The sequence below is a fragment of the Micropterus salmoides genome, unplaced genomic scaffold, assembly GCF_014851395.1.
Source record: "Micropterus salmoides isolate LMB-PRFRI ecotype aquatic unplaced genomic scaffold, ASM1485139v1 Ms_hic_scaffold_12, whole genome shotgun sequence".
Lineage (NCBI taxonomy): Eukaryota > Metazoa > Chordata > Actinopteri > Centrarchiformes > Centrarchidae > Micropterus > Micropterus salmoides.
Window position 1 is genome coordinate 23,491,742 of NW_024040263.1, and position 10,826 is coordinate 23,502,567.

A 10,826-nucleotide genomic window follows, 5' to 3' on the forward strand; every position below is an offset into this window, starting at 1 on the left:
AGACGCCGTTAATTCTGCACCCTCACAACCTCGGACCGTGGCCGAAATAAAAAAGACACCAAAATCGATGCAAAAAAGCGTCTAGCGCTCCATCGCCAGAGTGTGTCTGCCACGGGTGGGGGAAAGGGGACACCAGAGCTGACCCCTCTTGATGAGAGACTGGTGGCAATTATTGGGGAATCCCTATTACGTGGAGTGGTGACTGAGGGGGACACTGATGCGCCAGATGCACCGGATGACACAGTTAAGTGAAATAAGTAAAATGAATGCAGTCAAGTCACATGTATGTAGAGTTTGCATGAAGGACCGCACATTTTCCCGTCAAGTTTGCTTTTTATAAATACCAATTATTGCGTAGAGAGCAGCGGACTCCTTCTTTTGTGTGTACGCAACGTTTATAAATGAGGTGATGATCCCCATGAACATGGGGTTCAGTCAGATGTCCCTGCCCCAACTGTACTGCTAGACACAGTAAAATGTAATATGGTTGGTTTTGAACTATGGTAATCATGTCAGAGAGGTGATTGATCATCTCCACAGCAGCTATATGATGCTACATGCAAGTCTGAACTGTCTTCATAATCAGTCTGTCAGGACCGGGGCCAGAGACTCAGACGCAGACCAGAGTAGGTGCAATGGGAGAATTAATTTAACACAAGTGAGAACAGAGATGTGGCTTGGGGGGGTGATCGTTCCGAGGGTCAGGAGCTCCAGGCTCCTATGCTCAGGGGGTTCCATGTCTCAGCAGCGAATCAGAGTCTGTGATCAGGCAGGTATTCTGTGGTCGCGACAGGGAGAAAACAAGTTAGCATTCAGCACAAGGATTCAGACTAGATGCTAATAGTTCAGGACAGAAAATGGGCTGGCGTGTTTGTACTGTATGGTACAACAATCCAGCAGGGACTGGAAGATTGAGCTGGTCGATTGAGTTGATTGCAGCATGAGACATCGGTGCGCTAATTAACAGGATGCGTCTCAGGTGAGTTGACTGGAGCTCAGGTGACCGCGCCCACCAGCAGCCCCAGAGCATGAGGGAGGAAGCAGAACACAGAGACAGACATAAAACCAAAACACCCAGCACACTGCAAACATACCAAAGGGAAAAAGAACTCAAAAACTACAATCACACACATACCAACAGGAAGGTCAGGGTCACGACCGGGGGTTCGTGACACAGTCAACATACCTCTGGACACACACACACTTATTTTTAATGTTTAAAATGATCTATTTGTGATATAGGTTGTAGTATTTAATAACAATAAACAAGTGTCATACCACATTTGGATGTCATTATGGGAGACACAAGACAAATGTAGTTGCTTGATTGTTTATGCTGCAAGTGTAAAGAAAAGGCATTTTTATTTTCAACGTTTTATTTAAAAAAAATAATGAATAATATCCAGAACAGGGAAAAATATACTACTTACTTACTTTTTTTTCTCTATACTCCTGGGAATAAAACTAACAAAGTACAGTATTCATCCACACAGTGGAGGGAATTATTTGTGTAGCAGTTAGTGACATTACATCTTACACCCTGCTAGGATTAAACCTCTGTATTGTCCTGGTGGATCAGGTGAACAGTTGCATATCTCCCAGAAACAGCAACTCAGTATTAAGTAAGTGCTCCACACTGTAAACTGTCTGTATGCTGACTGAACTGTCTGTTACTCTGTCCTGGGTCTGGAAGATCAACCATGTGTGGTGCATGGAAACACTGTAGTCTTGATGTTGTCCTCAGATTCTGGTCTGTAAAGGAATATATAGTTGTTAGAACTCCAAATGGGAAAGATTGGTGTAATAGGACAGAACATTCATCAACATGATCAGATATTTTTACTGAACAGGGGTTTGATGTTCTCTAACAGGACTTCTGTGTCTACATTACACACCAGGTCAATGTACATGACACAGATGAGCCGATGGTTAAGCAGAGCTGTAGTTAGTTGTAATCAGTAAACGATAATAATAAAGTAATAACAATAGTGATGGATTACATTTATATTGCACTTTATTTTTGACGCCCAAAGGGCTTAGGGAGAAACACTGAGACAAGTACACTGGGAGACAATAGACTAATATTAAAATATATATACCTGTTCATATGCCGTTGGAGTGTGAAGCTTGACGCAGGTCATAGAATATGTGCTGCTCGGCTTGCACCTCGTCCTCCTTGCTTCGCCTTGACCCCAGGCTGGTCCTGGTCCTGTCCCGGTCTGTGCTTGGCTCTGAAGTGCAGTTCTCATCGGAAACAATAATGCTGTCACCGTGGAAGCTCTAACATGCAAAAGAACGTACATGTTATGAGTTATGAAATTCACGTTCGTGTAGTGTAACTGATGGTAACGGGAAATGTGTATCGTGTATGTTTTTAGCTTTGCCCAATGTTACCGCAGCTGTTAGCACAGTTACCTGTTGCTAACAGTTAGCTAGACAGCTCGTTACTGAATCAAAGTAAGTCTTTTTAAACCTATCCAATATTAACATGCTAGCTTGATAGTGAGTACTAACAACCGGGTTAGTTGTTTATTTTCATAACAATAAAGTTAAATGTTTTCTTACCCCTGATGTGAGCCGCTGCACCATGCTGCTTTCTGCTTGTCACACTGTGCTTGTCCTCCTGCAGTGTTCACTTGTTTTGGGGGCGTGGCTTTGAAAGGAGCCCAAAAGGGAGGGGGTGGGAGTTTCTCTGTTGGATACTTTCAAAAATCCAGCAGTTTGTTGCTAGTATCTCAAACTTACCTACCGTGCCTTTAAGCATCTTCATCCTGTGCAATGTGACTTATTTCTGAATGAAAAGGAATATGTTGCGGAGTGTAATTAGTGAGGAGACAAGAGACAGTTGTGCGTCGAGTCAGCTTTACTCTCCACTTCAATATAACACTGTACAGTGTACGAGATCAAAACACTAACCCGTGAACCCGGAACTCTCTTACCAACCTCTCTCCCTTAAAGGTACAGTCCCTTGGTGAATGTCTCTTTTTGTCTTACTTGTGGGTCACCACAATGTGATCAAGGATACAGTCGCAGGAAAAAGTATGTGGACCCTGTGTTTGTCCCTTGTTGTGACTTAGATGAAGATCAGATCACATTTTATGACCAATTAATACAGAAATCCAGGTAATTCCAAAGGGTTCACATACCTTTTTCCTGCAACTGTGGTTCATAGATGTTTATTATTATTATTTAAACATAATGGGTAAATCTTAACTCTGCCAACAGTGAACAGCGCACATTCAGTCAACCAATCAGCAGCCATAAATGTAAATTGGCTGTGCATGTGCCGAGATGATAGCAGCTTGAAAAATCATAATAGCTAGTGATAAGCATGTAACATCATGTAATCTATGTGACTTTTGAGCAGGCTTTAGCTGCTTTTCAATGAAAACAGTCAGCAACACTGCTGGTTACCCTGAATCATATATGACTAATGCATAATATTTTAAAATTTAACAGGAAGAGAAAGGAGATGGATTTTGATTTTTTTTAAAAACAGTCAAAACCAAATTATTTTGGCCTTATAGCTGACATTCAACTATACTGATAACTGGACACAGGGACACAGGAGTAGAACTTTTTTTTTTTATTATTTTTATGTTTCATTGTATCTTTATGTATAAGTATTGTTGAAACAGAAGAAGAAAACTTTAGAGAGAGGTTGAAGAAAGTCTGATGAACCTCATCATGAAGTGAATCAATATTTCTAACATAATATTCAGAGCACAATGCCTTAAAAACAATACAAATCCATTAAGATCAGTAATAAAAGGGCAAAATGAGTTGGATTTTCATAAAAATACACTTGATAGACTCAGACAATAATTATCCCGTGTTCTTGGATGTTTATGGTCCTCAACCTGAGCTGGATGCAAGGTCGGGACTATAAAAATGTAGCAATCAGGTTATACTGCTGTTGTCTCTCTCCTCTCCTCTCTGTGTCATGGTTTTTATTAAGAACTGCATGTCTGTGTGTCTGTTTGAGAACAGGGCTGAGCTACACACACACTGTCAGGCCAGTGTGTCAGGTCAAAGTAGCAGGGCGTTGCTCTGTGTGTCACACTCTGCCTGTCTGCCATGTCATGTTTTGTACTTTTATTCAGTTTTATTATCTGTTGTTTTGGTCTGTTGGGTTTTGGGGTTCTGTCTTGTCTGTTATCTAGTGTTTAGTAACCTTTGTCATGTCTGTTACCCCAGTGATCCCTCTGCATGTCTGTCTCTGTTTCCCCCCCCCGCTCTCTCTCTGCCTACCTGTGCCTCGTTAGCCTCATGTCTGTCACCTGTGTTGCTCCCGCCCTGCTCGTTAGTCTCTGTGTATATATACCTGGTGTTTCTGTCTTGTCATTGTTTGTTGTCACCCAGTGCTGCAGTATGTTCCCTTGTGGTTTGCCTCACTTGTTGTGTTTCCCTGCTCATTTTGGATTTCTGTTGGACAACCTTTGTTTTTGGACTCTGTCAATCAGCCACTCAGTCTGTAAGTGTGCTCGCCTTTTGTTGCCTTAAATAAATCACTGAGCTGCACCTGCTAGCCTTCGTGTCCTGCGTTTGGGTCCTCCAACCTGCTCAACCCTGCCTTCACCACAAATTATGACACTGTGTGCCTTTGTCCCCTCCTCCCTTCCCTGTGCTTGTGTGTGCTTAATTACAGGAGTGGAGCCAGGTGTGTGGGAGTCAGGAGACCAGCTTCACGTCATCGGCCGCAATCAGCTCTGCCATATATACATGGTCTTCCCTTCTATTCATTGGCAGGTTATAGACAATACTCTAGATAGTGTTGCTCATGCCACTTTATATTCTGTTTTGCTTCTTGTAAAACTACCATTAATTTTGTATCTTGTGTTGGCAGACTCTCTAGCTGGACCTGAGTCCTGTCACTGGTCCACCCCTGCCTCGCATGGATTTTGGATTCAAGAATATTGGAAAATCAGCTGGATTGGAATACATCCATCCATCCATCCATCCATCCATACATCCTCCCTGGCCTGGCTCTCTCCCGAATCCCTCCTTGGACTTTCCCCCTGAAACCCCGGACTCTGTCTTTCCCTTGCACATAAATTAAACATTGTTACCTCTAACTCTTATGGCTCTGTGTTCTATGTCTGCACTTAAACACTTCAGAAAATAAAGTTTTAGTTAATGCCACTCCCTCTTGTCATTCACTCGCTCAACCACTGCTGCTCTCTCACTTGTTGAGCCAGGCAGGAGGGGCCACCTTTGATTGGTGGGTTTGATAACAGCAGCCAACAAATGCTACTCATTCCACCCCTACGGGTACTATTTCTAAATAAAAGAATAACCACATTAATCATGGGTCTTGTCTACTTTTGATTTCACACGTTGACAGCCCAGCCTCTGTCTTCATTCACTGCCAAAATAGAAAATAAATGTACTGAGGGCATGAGACCTGATTATCAAAGCCCATTCCTGAATTTCTATCTACCACACAGCAAAAGGAAAGAAAACAAAATAGAACATTACATTATCATTATACAGGGAGAATAGAAAAACATATGAGCAGGGTGGAAGCAGTGTTGTACAGGGCATAATACAGGAATGAGGATATAGTTGATCATCTGCTGTTTCGTGAGGAGGTGTGAACAGAGAGAGCTCTGGGCTCAGCCCTCTTTACCCTTCATGCGTCAGCAGTTCCCCTTGGATGCTGAGAAAGTTAGGAGTTAATAGTGAAAGAAGTTAAAGGTAGTGAGAAAGTAGAGAATCGGTACGTAAGCAAGGGAAACAGAGATGGGATGAAGGGACAAGAAGGAGCAGCAGCTGTGGGTTATAAAAGTAATCTATGCACACTGTTTTTCTCATTAATTAATGTTTATTTGGCTCACTGGCCGTTACAGTTCTCTACAGACTCCTGCTCTCAGTTTGAAACTGGCAGCATGGTCACATACCTTGGAGCCTCACTTATATAAGTGAATACATAAATGAAAATCGAAACACTCCCTTCCTTTCCACACCATAATTTTACTGAGGGTTTAACTACATATGCACAGGCGTTAAGAATGTTGAGGATTTCAATTAATCAGACATGATAATGAACTGCTGACAGTTTTTCCCACTAGCTGAAAGCAGGGCCAACAGCATATGAAGCTGCTGCACTGGCAGCAAAACGGTAAAGAGCCTTGGGGACACTGAAGAATAACAGGAAGATTATTTTAGAGGCGTTCACACAGCATTTGCATGCACACTTTACTCAGGGTTTGTTACTGTGATTAAGTCTTGTTTACATATAATTTTTCATCCCACATACACATACTGTACAACTCCTACACATACAGTAGACACACTGAAGACACTATGTTCTTATTACACCTTCTATCTCTGATGGATCATAATTTCAAGCAACTTATAATTAAATCCGCAATTATTATACTTGAGTGCAGGTGTATTTATTTATTATTCAAGCTTTCTCTTCAACCAATACTGTATACCTTATTATTTTGTGCAGCTGTGCAAATTACATTGAGGAGTATCACAGCCTGAGGGAAGAAGCTGCTCTGTAGCCTGGTGGTATGACAGCCGATACTTTATGAAGGTACGATTGGAGCAAAACATCTGAGCACCTGTGACATGGAACTTGTAGTTGTAGAAAAATAGTCACTCATCATCAGTAAATAGTATCAGTAAATTTGTCACAGCGAAAAAATAGGATTTGTAAACTCGCCTGAAAACAACACACCAGTTATACCTTTTCAAATTCTTCACTGCAGATACACAAATTGTATTCTATGAAGCACAAATTAAGATAATCATACATTCATATGTTTGCTAGTTGCTGCAGTGAATATGGTGGAAAACACGTTCGCACACCCGTATCAAAAAAAGGGAAGTCATGGACAAAATTTCAGTATTCGAATTCATGCAATGAGAGTTGCAAACCTGTTAAATGTTTTCTCATAACTTTTTTTCTGTTGAGTGCTGAGGTCTCTCTCTGCTGGTGTCTCCCTCTGGCGGTACTGTATGCTTCTTCTATTTCCTTACTGAAAGGCAGCTAGTTTGGCTCTGGATAGAGCCCTCCCCTCACTGTTCATCAAGGCTTTCTGCTTTGGGAATGAGTGATCACCACATCATCAACACATTTGCCAATGTATGATGTCACAGGTGTATATTCCTCAAGATTGATGTGGTTCTCTTGGGTGGCGGCCTCTCTGAACATGTGCCAGCCTGTGCACTCAACACAGTCCTGAGCTGCTGTAGCCTCATCTGTCCACACTTTGACTGTTGTTACCGTTGTTTGACCCCTCCAGAAATGTTAGTGTAAATGTTGAGTAACCATGGTCCAGGTTATTGCTTCCCCTGGTGTGGAGGTGGACATGCTGGTGGAATTTAGGTAAAACAGTTCTAAGATCTGTTTGATTAAAATCCCCAGCTACAATTAAAACACCATCCGGTTGTTTACTCACGTCACTGCTGATGACCTCGTACAGTTCTGTAGCAAGCCTAGTGCTGTCCAAAGCTAACGTCTCAATGAACACATTATATTCTGTCCAAAAACTTGAATGTAAAAACATCAAGTTGTAGTTTTATGGATAGTTATGTGCCAGACTATAGTAAGCTTAAGTCCTGACAACACTTCAGTGTTAGCCTCTGTTCCCCTAGCTTGTGTAACTCAATGCAATCTCTTATTGAGTTTCTTTCTGTGGTCATCTATCCCTGTGACAAATTGGCATCCACTACAGCACTTACTATTAGAAGTTGAAACCTTCTGTGATTTTAACAAAGTCAGAATAAAAAAAATGAACAGCTTCCAGGAAACCAGCTGGTTCTCGTGGTCAAAAACAATGTTAGAGCTGGAAATATGGAGTAAGACATGCAATAGTAGTTGCCAGGCAACCAGCCGAGGCTCCAAGAAGTCACACACCCCAGAAAATGGGTGATTTTTCATTTTTACACTGTTTTATACACTTCAGAGGTGCTGGTAGGTGGATTTTATAACCTTTGGATAGAAGCTGGGTCTCTGCTGTGTGTTCTCCGCTGTCCATGATAAAACTGGGAAAGGTCAGATGGCCCGGCAGCTTTGATGCCTTCGAATGGTCCCTGTGGGATTCTGAGCTCAATCCGCTATTTTTTGAAATTCAGATCCCAACAGTGCCCGACATGTTTTCTAAGATCTTAAACATGATTCAAACACACACACACACACGCGCACACACACACAGATCAGGCAGTTTACCAAACTCGTGATGTGTTTTCAGTGTTTACATTCATCTCCCTAAGCTGAACTCCTAACCTTCGGACACGACACACAAGCCCTCAAACACACAAACACACACACACTACAACATAATGTTACACACTGGTGAGATAAATTCAAAACAACAGTACAAACACTGGTTATAAGTAATGCTGCTTGTGGTTCTCCTCCTCAGAAACCTGTTCACATGTTGAACACAACAAAAGACACAACAAATTATATATATATATATATATATATATAGATATAGATATTTCAGCGAGATTAAATGGTTTTGACTGGAGAGCTTCATTTTGACCTAGAAATAGGATGTATGGGGAATTGGGGAGAAGCTGTGGATTTGTGTTTAAAGTTTTGAGAAAAAGAGGTATAAATTTCAAGAAATGTGTTTAAGCAATCGAGAAAAAACTGTAATTATACCCCACCAACATATGTTTATGGTTTTCTTTTCTTGTATGCTACTGTAGAAAACACTGTGCTGTTGTTACAAGAGTAATGTTTTGCGAAGTAAATGTTTTCTATTCCAACACTGCATTGGTGTTTACAGTTTACTTTTCAGTACCTCTCAGCAGATTACTTTCACTCCAGAACATTGTATAGAAATGTACACATAAGCCTATGAAAGACAAAAGTGTGTGCATGGTATATCCAAAAATTTACTATTATGAAAAAAGTGTTTGCTATTTAATGCAAATACTTCATTGCAAGTAAGTAGGAGGAGGTAGAGGGAGGAGTTCTCCGATCAATACCATGTGTTTATGGTATTTTGAATGTAGTGTTTACATGTGAGGCATTGTGCATTTTGTGTGTGTGGTTTTGGAAATATGTGTAGACTTTTTAAAAAAGGAGACATAGTTGAAAATGTGTGTAAGCAGTTAGTGTTTGCACAAGCGAGGAGTGGGTATGTGACCTGGTGAATAAGCATTTTGATTGGTTGTATTTGGAAAAGGAAAGCAGGTCACTTCCGGTGAGATTTTTGTCTTAGGTAGAGAATTGTGTTTTGTGTTTTTAAAAAAAGGGTTTTATGCAATTGAAAACTAAGGGAAAGGCTAAGAAATAGCTGATGGTTTGGGAGAGTTGGTGTGTAGTTATGCTCTTTGAGGGAGAGGTTTCAAAAACTGTGTCACATGTAAAGATTATGTGTGTAAAAACCTATAAACGCTGCAAAAAAATACCATATACTTTGAATATGTTGGTATATATACAAATTACAAGTTTATTTAAATAAAATAAATTCAACAATGCAAATGTCAACAAACCAAGTTAGCAACAAAAGTGAGTCCTAACAAGAGTTTGCATTGATTCAATACTATTTGAAGAACATTCTACACATTTCTTTAGATGTAGCATGCAGGATAAACAAAGAATTTATGTCAACTCAAGTCACAACTCATTTTGAGCCAAACTAATGGTGAGGTGGTCCAGATTGAAATATCCCAACAACTATTGGCTGGTTTGCCGTTAAATTATGTAGAGCCTCTGGCTGGGCTGGGGGACCGTTGGCCTGGTTCTCCCGCGTTATCGCTCCCTGGCGGCAGGGAACTTCCCGGCATGGCTTTCTGCTGTTCTTCCTTGGGGCGGGGTACAGCTTCCCCCGGGACATGCGGTCTGGGGTCCTTTGCGCTTTGGGGAGTCGCAGGGTGTTCTGGCTTCTGGGGGTGGGGGTCTCTGCACGGGTTGATCCGATTGCGGTTTGGTGGGCTGCGGTGGGATTGTGGGGCGATTGTCGATGCATCTTGATGCATTATGCTTTTTCCCTGGGCAGGGTCTCTGGATGGCTGCTGGGCGTTTAGTTTGTGCATTGGAGTCCGGGGGAGGCATTTCCTCGTTGGCTTGGAGGGACCTGTTTGCGTCCCTGTTTTGCTTCGTTGGCCTCGGATCCATGCTTCCCCATTTCTCTGTCGGCCAGTTGTTGGACCCCTCTGGATACTGAGGTATATAGTTAGTTTTCGGGATGTGCAGTGTGGGTGCGGGGCAGGGCTGTGCTCCGGTTTGTTCTGGGTTTGTGACTGTAGTTCTCGGCCCTTGACGGGTGGGTGGGTTGTTGGTGGCATGCAGCTGAGCTGGTTGATTTTGCCTCGTTGCTGGTTTGGCTGGTGTTGCACGGCGGCCGGGGGCGTGCTGGGCATGGGGGATGTCGGCTGGCGCCGGCGGCCTTAGTTTTTTCCGGCGGTTGGGGGGACGGCGGACGGGCGGGCTGGGACTTGCTGCTGGTGTTTCTCTCCGCTGGCTTTCGCTGTCGTGTTGTTCCGTTTGCTCTCTCTCGTTTGCCCGACCTCGCACGCGGGATTCGCGGGGGGCTGCTGGGCACTGTGTGTCGCCGTGCTCGTTGGGCTCGTCACTTGTGCATTGGTGTTGATGATTGCGTGGCATTTGGGCATTTTGGTTGTTTGCTGCGCGGCGGTGGGGTGCTGGGTGGGGGGGGGGCACTGGTCTATGTTGTGTGCGCGCCGCGGTCGGTCCGGGCGCTGCTCTTCCGTGGGTTACGCTTTTTGCGTTCCGTCGGCATTACGTTGTCAACTGGCATTTGGGTCGGGGTCTTCTGCGTTTGCATCGCGGTGCATCTGGGAGTCTGTTTTTTTTTTATTTGATTTATTCTTTTTCTTTCTCCCACCCCTATTGG

General features: G+C 42.9%; 2 long non-coding RNA genes across 2 annotated transcripts; one reads left to right on the top strand and one right to left on the bottom strand.

Moving 5' to 3' along the window:
- Window positions 1–1,404: 1,404 nt before the first annotated feature.
- LOC119898557 lies at window positions 1,405–3,062 on the bottom strand. Its single transcript, XR_005443595.1, has 3 exons — window positions 2,566–3,062; window positions 2,100–2,280; window positions 1,405–1,752 (listed from the first exon to the last, which is right to left on the bottom strand). It is a non-coding gene; the product is annotated as an uncharacterized LOC119898557 (long non-coding RNA).
- Window positions 3,063–4,130: 1,068 nt separating this feature from the next.
- LOC119898558 lies at window positions 4,131–4,959 on the top strand. Its single transcript, XR_005443596.1, has 3 exons — window positions 4,131–4,474; window positions 4,649–4,749; window positions 4,847–4,959. It is a non-coding gene; the product is annotated as an uncharacterized LOC119898558 (long non-coding RNA).
- Window positions 4,960–10,826: the final 5,867 nt, after the last annotated feature.